The following is a 21179-nucleotide window of genomic DNA, read 5'->3' as shown; positions in this document are numbered from 1 at the left end:
AGAGAACTGGTCCTGCCACCTGTTTCTAGATTCTGCTGCTCTGGGAAAGAGCAGCCCAGAGACCCATCTATCAATGGACCTTCCCTACGGAGAACCACTCTCCTGCAGCTCTGCTGCACTGAAGTTCCTGCATGCTGAGGGACTCTTGTCTTTGCTCTTTCTCCCTGCCCCACATCAACCTCAGAGGGATAGAATAGTTTCCCTTCTGTCTGGCCACTTTTGCCTCTCCAGCTCAAAGCCCCTCTTTCCATTCCCTCCTGTGGTAAGCAGAATAATGCCCCCCACCTCCCAAGTCTACCTCCCAATTCCCAAAACCTGCAAATATGTTATCTTACACAGTAAAAAGGAATTTGCAGATGTGATATATTAAGGATCTTGAGATGGACAGACTATCTAGGTGGACCCTATCCAATACAAAAGTCCTTATAAGAGGGAAGCAAGAGATGAGAACCAGTAGCAGGTGTGAAGACAGAAGCAAAAGGTTGGAGTGATACAAGAAGAGGTCACAAGCCGAGGGATGCAAGTGGTCTCCGGAAGCCAAAAAAAAAAAAAAAAAGCCAGACAACATATTCTGCCCTTAAGTCTTCAGGAGAAATCAACACCTTGATTTTAGACCTCTAACCTCCAAACCATAGGAGAATAAGTGTGTACCATTTTAAGCCACTACATTGGTGATAATTTGTTACAGCAGCAATAGGAAATGAATACACCTTCTCCTAAGGAAACATAAAGATTTGGGTTTGTGTTCCAGTAACTATTATTCCCATAATCATGGATAAAGTATTATACTCCCTGCTTTCTCAGATTGCAATAATACACTGTCCTCCTGAAGTTATTATGAGAATTAAGGGAATTAAAGAATCTAATTTGATATGTGGAACATGGCAGATACTCAATAAAAAGTTGACAAATGCAACCCAAAACTGAGTCTTAGGGTGAATATGAACCAAGAGTGTCAGCCCCTACTTGGTTGTTCCATATTTTTCATCCCCAGATCCTCATAACTGGATCTACTGATGGTCTCCACATGCATGTTCCAGCCTTTCTGTTCCTGAATGGCAGGAAGCAATAGTCTGTGTCCAGTGAATTTGAACTTGACCTACTCTTAAGCTCTGAGTTCCGTGACCCAGACCCAGATCTCTGGTCTCACAGAAGCTATCTTTATCAGCCAAAAATTATGTGGATCCCAAATCTGATGAGGAAAATCATGGTGCTTGAGTAGTTCCAAAGTTCTAGCTGAACCTGCTAGTATGTTGGCTTCATTTTGGGATTAAGTATCCATCTAAACTGCACCTCAACCTTACAAATAAGAAGCTTTAATTCTATTTGCTTACCCTGCTAAGGACTCCTGTCTAGGACCTGAAGCCATGCCCTTAACCCAATCTGCTAACATAAGGGCATAGACCCCACCTAGTCCTTACATAACTATTCCTTTTTGGGCTCGTATCCTTCCCCTCTACCCCTGAATTTAACTACATACATCAGTCACCCCTGGAAAGATTCCTGGATGAAAACCAAAATCTAGCTTAATTTACAGGATTTGACTCATACCTTAATACCTTGTTATTATACGCCAAGCAACTGATCAGATACTTTGAGCCCAACATTGTTCAGAATGAGGACTGAGGTGCTTATACTCGGTGTTCCTGGACCACTAACCTGTCCTCTTCATACCTGTCTGGGTAGCAGATTTCCTCCAGATAAGGAAGTTCCCACCCTGGATGTTCATGTTCCTCATGTTCTAGATTGCCATCAGCACATTCTAATGGCGACTCTGACGTCTAATTACATGCATACCTCGAGATATTGTGGATTTGGTTCTAGACACCTGCAATAAAGTAAATGTCACAAAAAAAGCCAGTCAAATGAATTTTTTAATTAAAAAAGTACATATAAAAGTTTATACTACATTATGGTCTATTAAGTGTGTAAGAGTATTATGTCTAAAAAATACAATCCATAAACCTTAATTTAAAAATACTTAATTGCTAAAAAATGCTAACTTTTTATATAACTCAGCTTTCAGTGAGTCATAGTCTTTTTGCTGGTGGATGTCATGCCTCAATGCTGATGGCTGCTGACTGTTCAGGGTGGTGGCTGGCTGAAGGCTGGGGTGGCTGTAGCAATTTCTTTTGTTTTTTAAAGATTTTATTTATTTATTCATGAGAGACACAGAGCGAGAGGCAGAGACATAGGCAGAGAGAGAACCAGGCTCCCTCCAGGGGCCCTGCTGTGGGACTCCATCCCAGGACCCCAGGATCATGCCTTGAGCTGAAGGCAGACACTCATCCACTAAGCCACCCGGGTATCCCTGCGGCAATTTCTTAAAATAAGACAACAGTGAAGTTTGCAGCATCCATTGACTCTCCTTTCATGAGCAATTTGTAGCAGGTAATGCTATTCAATAGGATTTTATCTATAGGAGAATTTCTTTCAGAATTGGAATCCAACCTCTCAAACTCTACTGCTGCTCAATTAGCAAAGTTGGAGTCATATTCTAAACCCCAGGTTGTCAATTCGACAGTCTTCAAAACACCTTCACCAGGAGTAGATTCTACCTCAAGAATCCATGTTCTTTGCTCATCTATAAGAAGCAACTCCTCATCCATTCAAATTTTTTCACAAAATTGTAGCAATTTACTCACATCTTCAGGTTCCACTTCTAATTCTTATTCTCTTGCTATTTCTACCATTTTGGCTATTACTTCTTCCACTGAAGTCTCAAACCTCTGCAAGTCATCCATGAAGGTTGGAATCAACTTCTTCCAAACTCCTGTTCATGGTGATATTGGATTTCTTCCCATGAATCATGAAAGTTCTCAATGACATCTACAATGGTAAGTCCTTTTTGGAAGATTTTCAATTTACTTTGCCCATATCCATCAAAGGAATCACACTATCTATGGCAGCTACAGCTTTCAAAATAAGTTTCTTAAATAATAAGAGTTGAGAGTCAAAATTGCTCCTTGATCCATGGACTACAGAATGAATATTGTGTTAGGAGGCATGAAAACAACATTAATCTTGTTGTACATCTTCATCAGAGCTCTTGGGTGAGCAGCTGTATTGTCAATGAGCAGTAACATTTTGAAAGGAAATCTTTTTTTTTTTTTTTTGAGTTGGTAGTGCTCAAAAGTGGGCTTAAAATATTCAGTAAACCATGTTGCAAACAAATGTGTTGCCATACAGACTTGTTTCTCTGATAGAGCATAGGCAGAGTAGATTTAACATCATTCTTGAGGGCCCTAGGATTCTCAGAATGGTAAATGAACGTTGGTTTTAAAAGAAAGTTGTCAGTTGCATTAGCCCCTAATAAGAGACTCAACCTATACTTCGAAGCTTTGAATACAGGCACTGACTTCTCCTCTCTAGATGTGAAAGGCCTAGGTAGCATCTTCTTCCAAATGGAGCCTGTTTCATCTACATCGGAAATCTGTTGTTTAGCATAGCCCCCTTAGGAATTCTCTTAGCTAGGATCTTCTCAATTGCTTGTTGCAGCTTCTAAATCAGCATTTGCTACTTCACCTTCGCTGTTATGTTATGGAGACAGCTTCTCTCCTTAAAACTCATGAACTAATCTCTGCTAGTTTCAGACTTTTCTTCTGCAGCTTCCTCACCTCTCAGCCTGCAGAGAACTGAAGAGAGTTAAGGCCTTGCCCTGAATTAGGCTTTGGCTTAAGGGAAGGTTGTGGCTGGTTTAATCTTCATTCCAGAGCACTAGAACTTTCTCCATATGAGCAATAAGGCTGTTTTCCTTTCTTCTCATTCATGTGTTCACTGGAGCAGCACTTTTAATTTCCTCCAAGAACTTGTCCTTTGCATTCACACAACCTGACTGTTTGGCACAAGAGGCCTAGCTCTCAGCCCAACTCAGCTTTCAACATTCCTTCCTCACAAGCTTCATCTTTTCTAGTTTTTGACTTAAAGTGAGAGATGTGCAGCTCTTCCCTTCACTTGAGCACTTAGAGGCCATTGCAGGGCCTATTGAAGTTAGGCCTCTTACTCACTGGCCTAACTTCAATACTGTTGTGTCTCAGAGACTAGAGAGTTCTGAGGAGATGGAGTGGGGAACAGCCAGTTAGTGGAACAGTCAGGACACATATAATATTTATTGATTAATAGTTATAATAGTAACATGTAAGACCACTGATCACAGATCACCATAAGAAAGATACTAATAATAAAAAGTTTGAAATATTGCAAGAAGTACCAAAATGTAATGCGGTGACATAAAGTATCGAAGGCTGTTGGAAAACTGGTGCCGATAGCCTTGCTCAACACAAATTTGCCACAAACCTTCAATTTGTAAAAAAAAAAAAAAAAAAAAAAGAAGTATCTGGGAAGCACAAAAAGGGGAGAATAATAATAATAATAATAATAATAATAATAATAATAATAATGAGGTATGCCTGTATTAAAAGAAAGGCCAAAGAGAAAACTTTGGCCTGGCTTAAACATTGACTTGGAAATTCATTTCATTAGAGACATTTATTAAAAAGCAGTATTTAGAAGAAGAAGATTCATTTCTTTAACATTATTCTATTTTGTATAGGAATCCTGGCATGAATTGCAAATGAATAGCTTCCCCTGGCTCAACAGGATTCATGCTTGGCGGGATACTTTACATTATTCTTAGGGTATGCAACAACAGATTAGGCTAACCATGTGAAATTACTAATATTCAACTGTTTTGACCTACAAAAGCAGCAGTTTCATATGGTCCAACTTAACAGAATGCTGTTTGCTGAGAAACAGAATAAGACACTATTAGTTGAATTACTTGAAAACTTGACCATGAAACTAACCCTTGTGGACTTTCCCCATTTCCTTAGACATATAGAAGGTCAAATTCAAAATTTGATAGAGAAAGTGCACTGAAATTAACAGAAGTTACATATTTAGTGTAATATTGCCGAAAGAGAGATCCTCTTTATCTGGCTTTGTTGCTCGTAAACATAAAACCCCTGTTGCAGAGTTGACTGCCTTTAGTTGTTGAAAACTAGTAAGAATAATAATCCTCCTTCTCTGTCTTGGTGCCATGTGAGTATGGCTCGGGTGTGTGGGGTGATAAATACAGCCACACACAGCTAGACGCAGAGCTGTCTCATTAGCAAATCTGAAGTCTAGTCTCTCTGACTTTGCACAAGAATTTCTGTAATCACCACTTAGAAGCTTTGCCAAAGACAATTCGTGAAAACCATATGCAGTTCAATTTTAACCTTTTTCAAGAGGATTTGGATAGCTTACCAGTAAAAGTGATGTCTGTGTATACACACTGTAGGTAAGCAATGTCCAAAACAGATCTGGAAAACACCTTTCTTAGTAGCTGAAATTCCTATCATTCAGCTCACCTTAATTAACACTTGGGGAGCTTCATAAAATTTCAGGTTTGCCATATGGGAGAGATAGTACATAACTTTATTTATTTATTACTTATTTTTTTATTTTTACTGTATTTATCTTTTTAATTTTAATTCCAGTTAGTTAACATATGGTGTTATATTAGTTTCAGGTATATAATATAAGGATTCAACACTTCCTTACATCACCCTGGATAGCACATAAATTTGTAACTAGACATGTATTTATACCTTAATGTGAATTGTTCAGTATGTCGACTATTTTGATAATCTGGTATAATAGCACACAATACAGTAAGAGTTAAGTAGGCAGTGAGTGTAAAGCTATCACAGGACAAGTTTAACTAGTGTATCACCACAGAGGGCCTATGACCATAGGGTGAGGATAGAGGGCCAAATAAGTGATTCCAAAATGGCAGATGCTCAACAAAGATTTTTGCACATCATTATTTTCATTAAGTTCTACTCTTTCTTATAGAGCACAGCACCTGCCTTATAAAAGCAATATATTTCAGAGGGATAATCTTCTGAGCCATCTTGACACAGTGTGGCTAGTACATCGTGAGCTCTCTCGTGAAGGCTCCATGATAATTACTAATCAAAAAATTCCTGGGGCATGCTGGAACCACCACACAGAGGGAACACTTGAAAACCCCTCCCTAGATAACAATCAAGGGGCCCAGGGTTATTCTTATTTGCATTAAGGTGACTTTTCTAGTGATGCTTTTGGAGTTAGGTTTACCACAGAATAGACTCAGTCTGGTAAAAATTATGCCCAGAGAGCTGCCTGCAGTGACAAGGTAGAGGCCACCACAAACTCAGGCCTTCTCATAGAATTCCCTTTCTTGTGAAGTCCTGGCTGGGCCACTGCTTGACAGAACGGTAATGGAAATATTAGAACTGGGGAGGGGGGGAATAGAGCAGGGAAGAGCTCTCCAGTCTTTTTCACCCAAGCTTCAGGGATGGCTGAGAAGAGGGAAGACCAGATGACACATCCGAGGCTGTGTGTTAGATTCACAGAACCCCACAGTGGGAAGCTGTGACCCAGAAAAAAGAACCCTGATTATACACATACATATACACAATAAGATGACTTCAGAAAAGTGAAAGGCAATTTTCAGTGTCACCTTCCAAGTGTAGACTTTCTAAAGATAAGGACCGAATATTTTCTGTGCTCTGTATTTGGTATAGTACCTACTTTATAGGACTATCCACTAATTCAACAAACATTTATTTAGTGCCTTTGTGGAGCTGGAGAGATAGCCATCACTGATAGAGTCTCCACTCAAGAGAAGTTTTCATTCTTGTGTGAGGTGGTGGGTGGGGGAGTGGGAAACAGATAAAAAAGAAAGGAAATAAGAAAATCACAGATACTAAAGAGTCTTTTAAAAAAAGAAGATGATACATAGAGAGTAGATGTGTGGAGAGTACCATTTACTATTGGGGTTCAGAAAAGGCCTCTCAAAATCAAAAGTTAAAAATGTACATGGTGCCTACATGACCAGAGGATCTAGCCACATGAACGTCAGGAGCAGGAGCATCCTGGAATCACAGGAATAGGCAATAGCCAAGGTGCCAAAGGAAGCACAAGCTTGGGATGTGAGGGCCTAAAGCAAAGCTAGTGTGGCTGAATCATCACAAATGACGAGGAAAAAAGTCCAGGGGATGAGGTCGGAGAAGTGGGCAGGAGCCACATCATGGGAAGCCTTGAGGGTCTTGAATGGCGTTTGGATGTTTGCAAAGGCAATAAAAGCCAGCAGATGTCTTAGAGAGGAAAGTGAAAGTGACAGGATCTTGATTTATATTTTCAAAGACCAACCCAATGGCTATGTGGCGAACAGCAGTCGGGTAAGAGGAGACACTGAGAGACTCGTTAGTGGGTTATTGCAGCAGGCCTCCTGAGAGACAGCTCTGCTAGGGTGCAGACATTCCTCAGGCAGTGTGAGGAAAGGCTTTCTGCACAATGGAACAGCATGAGCAGAAGCAGGAATGCATGCAAGACATCCACAAGTTCAATGAGCTGGAGAGGTCAGTACATTTGAAGAAAATGGTATCAGGACAGAAAAATACATATGTATATTCATAAGGGAAAAAAATATCCCAGATACATGGGAGTCAACAAGTAAAAAATGAAGAGCGTTTGTAAAAATTAAGTAAATAAATAAATAAATAAATAAATAAATAAATAAATAAATAAAATTACATAACATAACATAAACGGAGCCAAGGGATACAGGAAAAGACTAGAGTAAGTGCGGACAAGGCCCCACACAGTTGGGTTAGCAGATTCGACTAAGTAAAGATGTCAATTCTCTCCCAGGTTCTGTTATAAATGTAGTGCAATCCCAATCAAATTCCCAATGGTGTTTCTGGATGGGTAACTTGGCAAAAATGTTCTCAATTTCGTGTGGAAGAATATTTGTGTGAGAATCCTGGGAAAGCACACACCCACAGCTAACTGTGTTACTAGCCCTGGCAGGTGTTCACAGGGACATGAGGACCCCAGACACTCCATCACCCCCGTCCCTTCCAGCTGAGGTTGTCAGCTAAAGGACAGCTGTCCTCTTACACTTAACTCTGCCACAGTATTCTCCAAACTATTTTGACTGTGACCCATGTAAAGAAATATGATTTATATGAGGACACACATTTATTATCAGAACAAAAATTCCATAAATAATGCATATCCTTACATGTGACTCACATTTATATTTTTTATTCAACATTGTTCTCTTCTGTGCAACTCTATCGGATTAAGAAATAATAAGCAGTCAGAACCTTCTTAATTGATTTCATGGTTCCCTAATGTGTCAGGACCCACAGTTTTATTTTTTTTTAATTATTTTTTTTTAGGACCCACAGTTTTAAAAACACTGTCCTTTGGGGCGTTGGCTCTGCTGCCTGGTCCCATAAGGTGATCTCATTCCCAAGCCTGTCTCTTTGGCCAAGCAGCCACTTTAGCTGAAGATCTCACTTGCTTTGCTTAAATAAGAGATTCAGAAAGTGCTTCCTTTCAATTTCCTTCTAGCCCAAGAATTGCAAGAACAAAGTAAATCTCCCTTGACTGCGAAGCAAGGAAAGGGAAGTGAAATTTATGATCTGTTTGTTCATTTGATATAATAATGATTACGATTAAATAAAGCTCTCAGCCATTCCTTGCAGGGGACCCCAGTTTCCATCTCTGCGGGTTAGCTTTTCTCGTCCATTTGGTAGGCCTTTCAGCTCTTCTATTCCATCAGGCCAGTTTTTAAAAAATAAAAGGATTTAAGAACATATTCAACATCATCGCATGGAAGACAGTAACCTTCTAATGCGAAGATGTTTGTTTTTAAATGCGCAGAGCTAAAGTACCTTCTAAAAAAAAAGTCCAAGCTGCAGCTCTGTTCTATCTCTATAAAAATTTAAAATCACATTGATTACCCATCTGGCATATCTCTTAGTGGACTAATACCCCCTTCAGAAGCAAAACAGTAAATATACAAAGGGAAACATGATTAATAATTTCTTTTTGTTCTGTTTTTCAGGGCAAGTCCCTGCTCACTCATGCTCTCCACTGAAAATGTTTCATAGCTCTACCCCAAAACAGATATGATAAACTGTCCCCTGATTATCTGCTTAGCAGGATGGGAGAGACCTGGGAGCAAAATTCACTTTTTAGCAGAAAGTTATTGATAGAGTAAGCACCCCATACTGGTCTTTTTCTTTATTGCTGTGTGTGTGAGTGTGTGTGAGTGTGCATTCTGAAACCTGTTTTACTGACATTTACCTCCATTCTGTCATTCACTAATAAGTTCAGTTGTGCCTCCACAAAGCAATTTTCTGGATAATCAGGTGAATGTATCAGGGCACCTGGTTGGCTCAGTGGTTGAGCGTCTGCCTTTGGCTCAGGTCGTGATCCCCAGGTCCTGGGATCGAGTCCCACATCAGGCTCCTCCAAAGGAGCCTGCTTCTCCCTCTGCCTCTGCCTCTGTGTGTGTACGTGTGTATGTGTGTGTGTGTGTGTCATGAATAAATAAATAAGATCTTTTTTAAAAATCAAGTGAATGTATCTGGTTGAGCAACCCAACAACTGCTTACACTTGAAACAAAATACTATATTTAAAAAATACTATATTTTTAAAGAAGTTAGTTATTAGGCTCATTGTTCCAGAATATCTGATATCCTACTTGATAAATTATTACATTCCATCCAAATTGCATGGAGTGCCCCACATATTCCCAATAATTTATCTTCAATGCTTCTCTATCACTTTCTTTACTCCTCTTAGTACCCTTTCTCCATCAACAACCTACAGGGAACTAAACTTGCTTGCTCCCATCCAAAGGGAAGTCACTAGTTCCCCAGTATAAGTTCTTTTTTTGTGCAATCTCTACAACAAAACTTTCAAGTCTCACCTTTTCCTTATGAAGTCCATAAAGAGAACAGCCAGGCTGAGGCTCACACCACTGGTTCAATAGCCACACCTGTATTCTTCCTTGACAATAGGACCCCAATATTCTAGTGGCAATGGGGCTAATTAAATATTTCTTTTCCCAGAATCTTTTGCATCTTAGAGAGGCCATGTGACATAGTTCAGGCCAAAACTACCTCAACAGAAGTCTACTGGAAGTTTTCAGGAAAGCCTTTAGTTTCTTGATTTTAAGGAACAGATACGGCTGGCACTGCCCTCCCATCTTCTTCCTGCCCTGAGCAAATGGGTGATGGCTGGAGCCAAAGTAACCTCCTTTTCTTTAGATCATGAGCCAAAAACAGCAACAACAACCAAACCAAACCAAACCAAGCAAGCAAAAAAAACAAAACAAAACAAACAAACAAACAAACAAACAAAAGGCAAGAAAATCACAAAGACATTTGCTCTGAGATCTCTGAGCCACTGAACCCAAACTGACAGCTCAATCCCTTCAGACCTTTATTTTTGTGAGAAAAATGAAACCTGATTTGGCTAAGCCATTGGTTAGTTGGGTAGGCCATTGCTTGTGTCCTGAACGAGGTGCATGAAGGATTTCATATGAAGTTCCACAGTCCATGACACCAAGGTAGTGCCTCAGGAGCTACCGTGGAGGATAAGGCAGGGGCTAAGCCAGCCAGAGGAACTTCCCACTTCTTTCTGGCACCTGATTTCCCCAGACTAGCTCATCTTTTGTCTTGTATTTCAAGTTTATTATTAAGAATTCATTTAAGGGATGCCTGGGTGGCTCAGTCAGTTAAGCGTCTGCCTTCAGCTCAGGTCATGATCCAGGGGCCTGGGATCCAGCTCCACATCAGGCTCCCTGCTCAGTGGGGAACCTGCTTCTCCCTTTCCCTCTGCCCCTCCCCCTGCTCATGCTCACTTGCTCGCTCACTCCCTCTCTCAAATAAATAAATAAAATATTTTAAAAATTAAAGAAAAAAGAATTCATTTAAGAAAAATTAATTGTTCTGTTTAAGATGCTGTTTAAAACTACGGGGTTAGGTGTTTTTTTCCATTGGAAGATTTGTTGGCTTTATTACGGAAAAGAGGCCCAAAGAAATGAATCATTACTAAGGGAATTTTAGCAATATGGTATCTGTAAAAGGAAGGGCATTTGGATAAGGAAAAACTGGCCTGGATCCCCTCTGACTACATCACTTTCTCTCTTTTCCCCGTGTAGCCTGTTAGCCAGTTCTGAGTACCAACCTGACATCATCGATTTTTTTTTTTTTCCCAATTAGGTTGGTTGGTTGGTTAGTTGGTTGGTTGATTGGCTGGTTGGTTGGTGGTTCTATCACGAGATACAAAGAGGGCCCATACGATCCTATGTCTTCACTGGATTCCAGGGACCAAAACCCATATACAAGGTAAATTTAGAGACCTAAGGAATGTTTTAAAATTAATAACAAGTAAGAGAAGAACCTGCATGGAGGTAAGGTGGCATGGATTTGCTTTTGTGTGTCTCTTCTCCAGCGGCCCTATCCCTGAAGACTGAATGGGTGGGGAATCTTGAGACCAATGTTCTGATAAGTTTTCTTCTTTACTGGAAGGGCTCAGTGTGTACCTTATATAACACTGGTGTCCCGAAATCTTTTGCAAAGCCTGAATGTTGGTGTTCAAACTCACACCTTAAATTCATTATGGGTTCTCACAAGTTCACAGAAACAATTGTTTGAGAGTGAAACAGTGCCTGTCTGCCTCCCCTTCCCCCTTATATGCAACCTCTCCCCCATGTAGCACCCATCCATCCTGCAAGGTCAATAATATTTTGCTCACCATGCTTCTGCTCTCCTTCTTTATTTAGCATCTTAGACTGTGGGATTGGAACTGGAGAGGCTTTGGTTTCATCCCAGCTCAGCCACTTACTGCCTGTGTGACCTTGGGCTAGTCTCTTAATTTCTCTGTGCTTCAGTTTCATCATGTCTAAAGAAGGAATAAGAGAAGTACCTACCTATTATCCTCTGGCTAGTCAGCTAGCCTAAAGAGAACTTGGAGCCTGGGGAGAGGTCCCTGCGACCACACTTCCAGCCATCCCTCTACAAAGCTATGACCACCCATGCTGGCCCCTTGACCCATGCTGGCCTAACTACCCAAGGCTGGACAACATTGGGCTTGTTATAAGCCATACATAATTCAAAACACACAAAGTGCCGAGAACAGTTCCTGCAACATAGTAAGTGCTAAATGAGTATTAGTTATTGTTGGTGTTGTTATTTATCTGTCACCCAGTTTCTTCTCCCCATTGGTAAATGAGGGTAACAATGTCCTACCCAATTAGCTCTTAGCCAGCAGACAATCAATTGACAGGATAATTGACTTCGCCAGCTCCTGAAATTTCCTCCCGCGGAAATGATCCTCTCCCGGGTTCCGCCTGTTCAGAGCTTCTCAGCCCCTTAAAGATCCTGCATAATTCAAGCTTCCCTTTTGAAGCCTTCTCCAGCTTGGGCGGCCCACCCTGTCTTCTCCTATTACAGGCAACCACAGCTACTAAGCTACTAACATTAGTCCCTTACAATTTAGTACTAAATCATAGGTTGTATTTCATTGTTCTTTATCACTTCAATTCCCTCTTAAAACTCTGGGTTGCCTACGTGGGAGGGTTCAGTCCTCCACACTTGTAATATGTTTTAGTGTCTTGCCCAGTGCTGGGCACAGGGGAAGTGCATCATAATTATTTTTTGATTGCTCTATTTATTTTTATTCTAAATTCATATTTTTATATGCATGCATGGGATTTCTTTCAGTGCAGGTTACATCTGTAGTACAACAAAGTACCAGAAAAAGCTACCACATGATCTCATCTAAACTAGAATTGGACATAAAGCCAATATCAGGGGAAACTTGGAAAGGGCTTCCTCCCTCTGTAATGCTGGAAAGAGACAGGGTTTATACTCCCTGAAAGAGGAAAAAAAAAAAATGAGGCAGCATCTTCTTGATCTTATTTCATCGATCGAAATTCCGCCTTCCCCTAGGCCTTACCTTGGCCAAATTCAAGAAACAGATGTTTGCATAAAAAAAAAATCTCCCTGGAGTCAGCATGGCTGTTTATCCAATTTTCACCCTGCCATGCAGACTTAGGTTATGTCCAACAGAGTCCAAACAACAAGTTGGAATGTTCGAACTTCAGCCTGGGGAAGGGTTCAAGGAGAGGTGAGATGGCCCCACATCAGGGATGCCGGAGAGAAGAACTCATCGTGAAGAGAAGCAGGACAAGAGAACTTCATTTCCCACTTCCCCAGCTCGGGATCCCTAATCCTCTGAGCCCTACCATTTTCTAAGGGAAGACATTCTTTGGGCTGCCCCTCTCTGCTTCTGCCATCTCTTTATTTCTGCCCTCCCACTACACACACACACACACAAAGTAATTTTTAAATTTTTCTGAACCTTCTGGGATTGCAAAACTGTACCATATTGATGAACTGAGCATGTATCTTTTTTTTTTTTTCGATTCCCCTGTTGAGTTGACATATTTTGATTGTCACATGAGCTGTGAGTAATTACATCAGTACAGATGATGGCTCTGTCTTAGTGATCTACAAATCTGTTAAGTTTGTCTATCTCAACCCCTTTCCCCAACATTACCTTACTAAGTTATATGTAAAACATGAAGACCAGGAGAGATGCTTCTTAATGCAATTTGCAACATCTCAGAGGTGAGAATTGAAAGCCCGGCTCTGATTGCAACATCTGCTCTGAACAAGGGCATCGAGGGACCTGCCATCAGATTTTTTTGTCTTAAGGATGATCACCATGTATGTTCACAAATAAAAATGTGAAACGTTCTGACAGCCAAGCAAACCATGAAGAATTAAACTTCCCCAACAGGAAAACGCACTGCAACATCCTTTCTGCTATTCATTTGAGAAAACTCCTTCATTCAAGAGCCTTACCACTTCCTGCGCCTGACTGTCTGCCCAGCCCCTGTCAGGTTACCCCCACAGACATGTTTCTGTGAGAGGGCGAGATTCCATCTGGAAAGGGAATGGCCCAATTTTGAAGGAATCAGTTTCTTAATGGTAAAATCAGACTTTTCCAGTAAAGATGTTTCAAGCAGTGTGTTCAGTAGCAGTAAAAGGAAGTTTATAAAATAACCAGCACCTCCCTGGGCAAAATTTTTTGGTGACTCACCAATACCCTTCCAATAAGTCCCTTGGAAGGTTGGTCCCTGTGTTCTCTGACCTCAGTCTACCTTTCTTACTACAATCCCTGCCACACTTAAGTGAACTCCAGACAATCTGGAACAACTCGTCTTCCCTGACCATTTCCATCCTGTGTTCTTCTCCTGCTGCTTGTCTTATGTCAATCTTCACTCTGCTGATCATCTCCATCCTGTCACTAGCCAAAGTCCCTCCTCCTTTTAGTGTCTAATACAAGGACTTCTTCTTTGGGTGCTTCTCCTGATCACCCAGCTGTATGCAACCACTCCATTCCTTACAGTCCTGTTGACCCTGGCTTGTAACAATTATCTCACTCTGCTTCATGGTATAGCATTTGTCCTCTTGTCCAGTACCCCCTATAATACTGCAGTCTCCAGGAGTGTACCCAATAAAGAAATGTCTTGAGTACAAAATAAGTGTCTTGTTGTCATGGACTGAATTGTGTCCCCACCCCCATAAATTCATGTGTTAAAGCCCTGACTCCCAATGGGACTGTATTTGGAGACAGGGCTTTTAGGAGGTAATTAAGGTTAAATGAGATCATAAGGATGGAGTCTTTCTCTCCACATTCACGCACTGAAAGGCCACGTGAGGACACAGCAAAATAGGTGGCTGTCTGTAAGCCAGGAAGAAACCCCTCAAAAGAAATCTTGACTGTGGACTTCCCAGTCTCCAGAAAATAATTAAGTGTTGTTTAAGGCACAGTCTATGGTATTTTTTACGGCAGGGGTGGAGCTGAGTAAGGCACTTGTACATTATCAACCATCAATAAATACCGATTTTATACATTGACTTCATGAAGGGGGTGGGTATCAGGAAGATGACAGAGGTGATATCTGAGGGGTTTGGCCCCCTCTCCTACCATATTTGTGCCCCTTTCATAACTAACTAGCAATGTGAGACATTTGGGGCAAGTGGGTACAAGCTAAAGGGCCTCTTAGATGCTTTTTATTTAATTTTGTCTTTTAAAGCATTTGCATGGTACAAAACTTAAGAAGGTATACATTACAAAGTCACAGTGAGAACTGCTGCTTGATATTTCCAAAAGCCAAGCCTTGCTGGGGTGATTCATTCCATTCCCATAATAGCCACTCAGCACTTCCACAGTCTTCAGATATCAAAAAATGCATTTAATTGACAAATTCCAGGGACTTATTCTAACCAGATTGACCAGTAAAAGTAATGTATGTATTTATCAAATAGGTTATCTGGTATTATGTAGGCAATAACCACAAAGTGATTGGCTCTTCAGTCCTTTTGTTGTCCCCAGCAAACCCGGCCCCAAACCCAGTTCTCTTCTGGGAGGTCAAGAGCATGTTTTGTCCAATAAACTTACTCCAATTTTACTTAAATGGTATATTGGATTAGTCAGTGTTCTCCAGAGAAACAGAACCAACAGGATAGAGATGATGATAGATGATAGATAGATAGATAGATAGATAGATAGATAGATAGATAGATATTAGATAGACAGATAGATGATAGATAAAGAGATTAAAAGATTATTTTAAGGAATTAGCTCACAGGATCGTGGGGTCTGGCAAGTCTACAGAGCAGGCTGTCAGGTGGGAAATTCAGGATAGAGTTGGCATTGTAGTTTTGAGTCCAAAATCCAGCTGGAAACTCGGGCAGGGTTTCCCCCCTGCAGCCCTGAGACAGAATTTCTTTTTTCTTTGGGAAAACTTTTTTTTTTCTACTTCAGGCTTTCAACTGATTGGATGAGGCCCACTCACATTATTGAGGGTAATCTGCTTTACTCAAAGTCTGCTGATTTAAATGTTAATCACATCTAAAAACCATCTTCACAGCAACATTTAGACTGGCCCAGTCTGTTTAGTTTGACTAAACAACTGGACACCGTAACCTAGCCAATTTGACACATAAAATTAACTATGACAAATGGAGACAAAACTCTGACTGAAGATCTTTAGCTAAGAGAGGTTTTTAGCACAGAGTAATATTGTTTCCCAACAGTCCTTAGAAATCCCTTCATCCTGGCTGAGTTCCTTAAAACATCTAAGCCAAAAAAACCTACGCATCCCAAATTGAAACCGTGGAAGGTTCTGGAAGTTCCTTCAGTGCAAAGTAGTAGAACCTAACCCCAAAGCACTTTTACTTCTGTGGCAAAAATCTCAGGGACATTCCCAGTGAATCCTTGGGAGGTTTTCAAAGAAAAACTCCTGATCAATCCCTTTTGAAGTCTAATAATTTAAACAAATAAGTCTTAAATACTATAACAAGAAGTTCATTCGGGAACACAGTTGATGACAGGATAAAACTTCATGAGTGGATGTACTGCTCAAGAAGAGAAAGATCTCTCTTCTCTCTCCCTCTTTTTTTCTTTTCTTCTTTCTCTTATTTTTAAATATTATTTTTATGGCTTCTTTGCAGGAGAAAAAGACTCTTTAAAACTATAACTCAATGCCAGGCAGAAAACAGACTAGTCTCTTAAACTAATGGCTGTTGTTGAGGGCTCCTCTAGCAATATTCAGCTGAAAAAAAAAATAGAACTTTGCAATAAACGACCTTCACAGAAGAAGACTATTCATGTTAATTAGTAGCTCTTTTCAAATATGATTCATATATGCATTAGGCCATGCCATACTGAACAATGCATGCATTGTAGTAAACATCAAGATAAGTTTCAAGTGTGGTTATCAAAATTTTAGAAAACTCTAGCTAGGGATTTTTTTCATACGATTGTGACTTACTGCTCCAAGTGCACGGCACAATGGTATATTTCCTAATGGCTTTTAGCTTTTGCCACTGCCAACTTTTATATTTAAAATCCATACAATTATGGACAATTTATGAACATTATGAGGCTTTTCTTTTTTGCACGGATTCTTACTGATTCGAGCCAGCTTTTATCCTTAGCAAATCAAATGCATTTGCTTACAACACTAGATTCATTCTCACATATTCCACTTTATTCTTATTATTAGTATTCCTTATTATGCATATTTAATTTAAGAATGCATTTTCTCCATTAAAAAATTAGAATATGCTGAAAGAAGTATTAGAAGGTGATTATTTGCTTTAGTTCGCTTTTATTAACTGTGTAAGCCCTGATATGGCCCTTTCAAAGGTAAAAACAAGAGACAAAAATCGCTAAAAAGCAAAATGAAATTTAAATAAAAATCTACTTAAATATCACAGACCTTATGTATGTAATGACGGCATATAAGGTATCAAATTCAAATAAAAGAACGGCTAAAAATCTTTCATTGTTACATGAATGGAAGCTATAAATCTGCTAGTTTTTAAGTAAATACACTACTAAGTACGGTTCTTTAGAGATTAGTTCAGCGAGGTGTACCTTGAAAAAAACAAAAAGTATCAAGTCAGTTGTGCACCTTACTCACTGCCACACACCACACCCCATTCCACCACCCCACTCTCCCCAGTAACACAGGAAAATTAATGGGCCAAGCCTCGGCCTTACATTATACTCCTGTCCTTAGGTTATACTCCTTTAACAAAATAGCTGGGAGTTTAGGGTCTCAAAGTAAGTAAATAGCCAGTTCAGTGGCTTTCTTAATTTGGGGAGCCTTGACTGAAAGCCATCAGCCAAGTGATGTGGTTGCTTTTTGCCACGTGTTGCCTAATAGGTATGAATCTGTCCACTTCTACTCCAAAACGACTGGTTTAACTGGTTGTTTTAAAATTGCAGGGGCAAACCAAAGAACTGAGGTCCCACCTCTATGTGACCAATGGGAGCAGGCTACCCTCCTCCCTACCTCATCACCACACACTCTGGTGCAACTCTGGTTACAGAGTAGGGGTCCTCTATCAACCATGCCGACGACAGCGGGGAAGAACAAAGCATGTCTTTCAGTTTCTTGTCTTTACTGTGTTTAAGGATTACCACTTCCTATTGGCTTGAGACCTTGAAATCTGTAAACATCAGTTGGCTTTGTCTTACTATGAAATCGAAATAAATTAATACTACCTAACATATTTCTGCACCTATTAAGCACCTATTACACGAAGGACATCATGCCAGCTACTTTTGCTATCCTAATGATAATACACCAATAAGAATAGCAGCCCACATCATAGGGATAAAAATCCTTATTTACCCGGTGACTTGCTCTGTGAATATGCACATATTACTTAATCTCACTATGCCTCAGTTTTCGCCTCTGAAAAATAGGGACAATAATAAGACCTACCTCAGGGAGCTATTGTTAAGGATTAAATGTAATACATACAAAAACCCTCAGAACAGCTTTTCAGGCCCAATTGGTATCCTGGATCCTATGCCTCTAGAAGCCCTAGGTATATTTCTCTCCACGTAATAATCCTTAGTATTTTGGAATTTTCAATACCATTTTTAGCTTTAAAAATGGAGCCAGTTCTGCATGACTCCATGCTCTCCCAGCTACACACTATGCCTCAACGTAATAGCCTCACTGCCCCTTTATGGGCTTTAATGACTTGAATGAAAATGGAATTATTTTAGTCAAGACCAATAAATGCCTTGAAAATAAAAATATAAACAGACCTCAATTAATTAATTGGCTAATTATTCTCTCCTGAAACCAATATTTTTTAGTTGTTCCACAACCATGATCAAACACAAAACATCAAAAAATAGTTAAGAGAGCGCTTTCTTGCTATCTTGGCAATTAAGGTTAATCAAGTGCGCAATTAATCACAGAGAGATCAGATACTAATATTTGGAAAGTACCATATATACATTTTCTACCTGGTTTTAAAAAAAATAGAAGTAAGGGTAAGGTGGGAGGGGAATTTTGCTATAGTCTCAATAATGATGCAATGATGATTCAGCAACCTAAGTTCAAATTCCAAAGCCCCAAATCAAAACATCAGAAGTCTATACCATTCATAATCTGTTAATTGCCTTCTTTATAGGAGCCCAAGGATCCAAATATTTGTTTTCATTGGGTGTTATTTTTAACAATATATTTTGGGATTGATAGATCACCTCCAAACACCATGTTGATGTATCATTCAACAGTAGTGATAGGAGTCTGTGAACCTGTACCTCTTTGCCCTTGGTGAGGGCTAGGTCAGATTGATCATGGCATTATTATGTCATGCATTCTAACAGTCTGCCTCTGGAAGAAAGTCATGTCTGCTGCAGTACAATTATCTAAGACTGATGATACAGACCGAAGTCATTAAAATAAAATTTATTTGGCATGGCTCTTCTCAGTCACTGTTCCAACTTCACAATCCACTTAGTAGGCACAAAGAATTCTCCTTAGCGGGACTACATTTTGACCATGCCAGTAAAAAGCAAAGGCTCTTTTTAACGGACATATTATAGGCAAAATAACATAATCCTTCAGTAAGAGAAGACCGGGGTTGTTGCTTGCTGGAGGTGGACCTCCATCATGAGTATCACGATTTCATCAGTGATGCTTGAGAAAGCCAGACAAAGATCTATCGATAATCAGGTCAGAAGCAGCTCCATTTTCTAATTTCTCCACAGTGAAAGTCTAGACATTTGTCAAAAGTTTGTGAGATTTTGGTGAGCAATAGAAGTGGGGATGATAAACAGTGGTCAGCAGCATGCTGTCCTTCAAGTAGATCCTAGAAGACACGGCTTGAACACCCCCTAAGAACATGGAGAGGGCTCCTCTTGGTCTGGAATTTCCTGCTCATCCCTTGACCCCCTCCTGTTCCAACTGAACCCTTTATCTCTCAGTGACTTCTATAGTACACCCCCCTTCTCCCCAACTACCTGCACATTCAGGACTCTCATGTTACTTCAAGTTGTAGAACATCTGAGGTCATAGGACATGGCTACTTCTGACTCTCATGCGTCTACCTTAGATCCCCCCCCTGACTCCAGCTCCCATACCTCCACCTGGATTTTGGATTCTATGCTTCTAGAATTTCTTCAAAATCCTCTAGCATTTTGGAATCTTCAATTTCTTCTTCCTCAGTTCCACCCCTCTCTCTCCCTGTCTCTCTCATATACACACACAGAAGCAATTATAGTTGTGTCTCTAAGTCTATTATAATAATATAAATTAAATGGGAGAAAAGACAATAAGCAAAGGAGTAATCAAGATTTGATAGATTTCATCCAGCAAGGAACACATGAAAAAAATTTTTAATTAACTTTCTTTTTACATAATTATATATTAACTGTATCCATTTAAAGTGTACAATTCAGTGAGTTTTGACAAATGTCTTTATCTTCAAGATATAGAACACTTTCATGGGGATCCCTGGGTGGCTCAGCGGTGTAGCGCCCACCTTTGGCCCAGGGCATGATCCTGGAGTCCTGGGATCGAGTCCCACGTCGGGCTCCCTGTGTGGAGCCTTCTTCTTCTTCTGCCTGTGTCTCTGCCTCTCTCACTCTCTGTGTCTCTCATGAATAAATAATTTTTTTTTAAAAATAAAAAAATAAAAGTAGAACACTTTCATAATCCCCCCCTTGTGTCCCTTAACCCTCCATCCCTCCCTCTACTCCTGGCCATAGGCAGCTGCTGATGTTTCTTGACAATTTGGACCAATTTGCATCCCTCAGTATATTATATAAATATACTGATATAATAATATATAAATATATTATATAAATATAATCACACAGTTTGTGGTCTTTTGTATCTGATTTCTTTCACTTAGTTAAATTACTTTGAGATTCATTCATATTGGTATCATTCATCCATATATATATATATATATCTTTATATATCAGCAATTCACTTTATTATTGCTGAGTAATAGTCGATTGTATAAGTGTACTTATTGCTTATTTATTCACCTGTTGATGAACACATATCATTTACAGTTTGAGGTTATTTCAAATACATGGTCATGAACATTGTGCACAATATTTTGTGTGTTCATATGTTTTTATTTCTTTGGGGTAAATACCTAGGAAGAGAACAGCTGGTGGTATGATAGGAATATGTTTAACTTTTAAAGAAAATAACAGCTTTCCAAAGTAGTGGCACCATTTTACATCCCCACAGCTATATGTGAGAGCTCTGTTTGTTCCACATCCTTGTCAACATTCAGTATTATTAGCCATTTAAATTTCAACTATGTAGTGAAGTCTCATTGTGGTTTTAATTTGTACTTCCTTGATAACTAAATGATTTTGACCATCTTTTCATGTGCTTATTAGCCATTTGCAGATCTTCTTTTGTAAAGCACATGTTCAAATCTTTTGTCTATTTTCAAAGTCAAGTTTTCTTCTTGAGTTGTAAGGATTCTTCATATAATCT

At 39.8% G+C, this 21179-nt stretch overlaps 1 protein-coding gene and 1 pseudogene across 23 annotated transcripts in view; both read right to left on the bottom strand.

Moving 5' to 3' along the window:
• Positions 1-21179, bottom strand: part of LOC144316322 (uncharacterized) — a 197132-nt gene that overhangs the window by 13691 nt on the left and 162262 nt on the right. For 21 of the 23 annotated variants that reach the window (XR_013382170.1, XR_013382171.1, XR_013382186.1 and 18 more), the window contains one exon: positions 1675-1828. The exons of 1 other annotated variant lie outside the window; for it this stretch is intronic. The gene's annotated coding sequence lies outside the window, so the exon portion shown is untranslated. Of the gene's footprint in view, positions 1-1659; positions 1829-21179 lie in introns of all 23 variants that reach the window. One more of the 23 variants, XR_013382172.1, reaches the window with a different exon arrangement.
• LOC144315329 (charged multivesicular body protein 3-like) overlaps positions 6968-21179 on the bottom strand; it is a 29195-nt pseudogene continuing 14983 nt past the window's right edge.

This window comes from Canis aureus, chromosome 6 (assembly GCF_053574225.1).
Source record: "Canis aureus isolate CA01 chromosome 6, VMU_Caureus_v.1.0, whole genome shotgun sequence".
Taxonomy (NCBI): Eukaryota; Metazoa; Chordata; class Mammalia; order Carnivora; family Canidae; genus Canis; species Canis aureus.
Note: the sequence above shows the minus strand (reverse complement) of the source record. Positions and strands in the feature narration are given on the sequence as shown.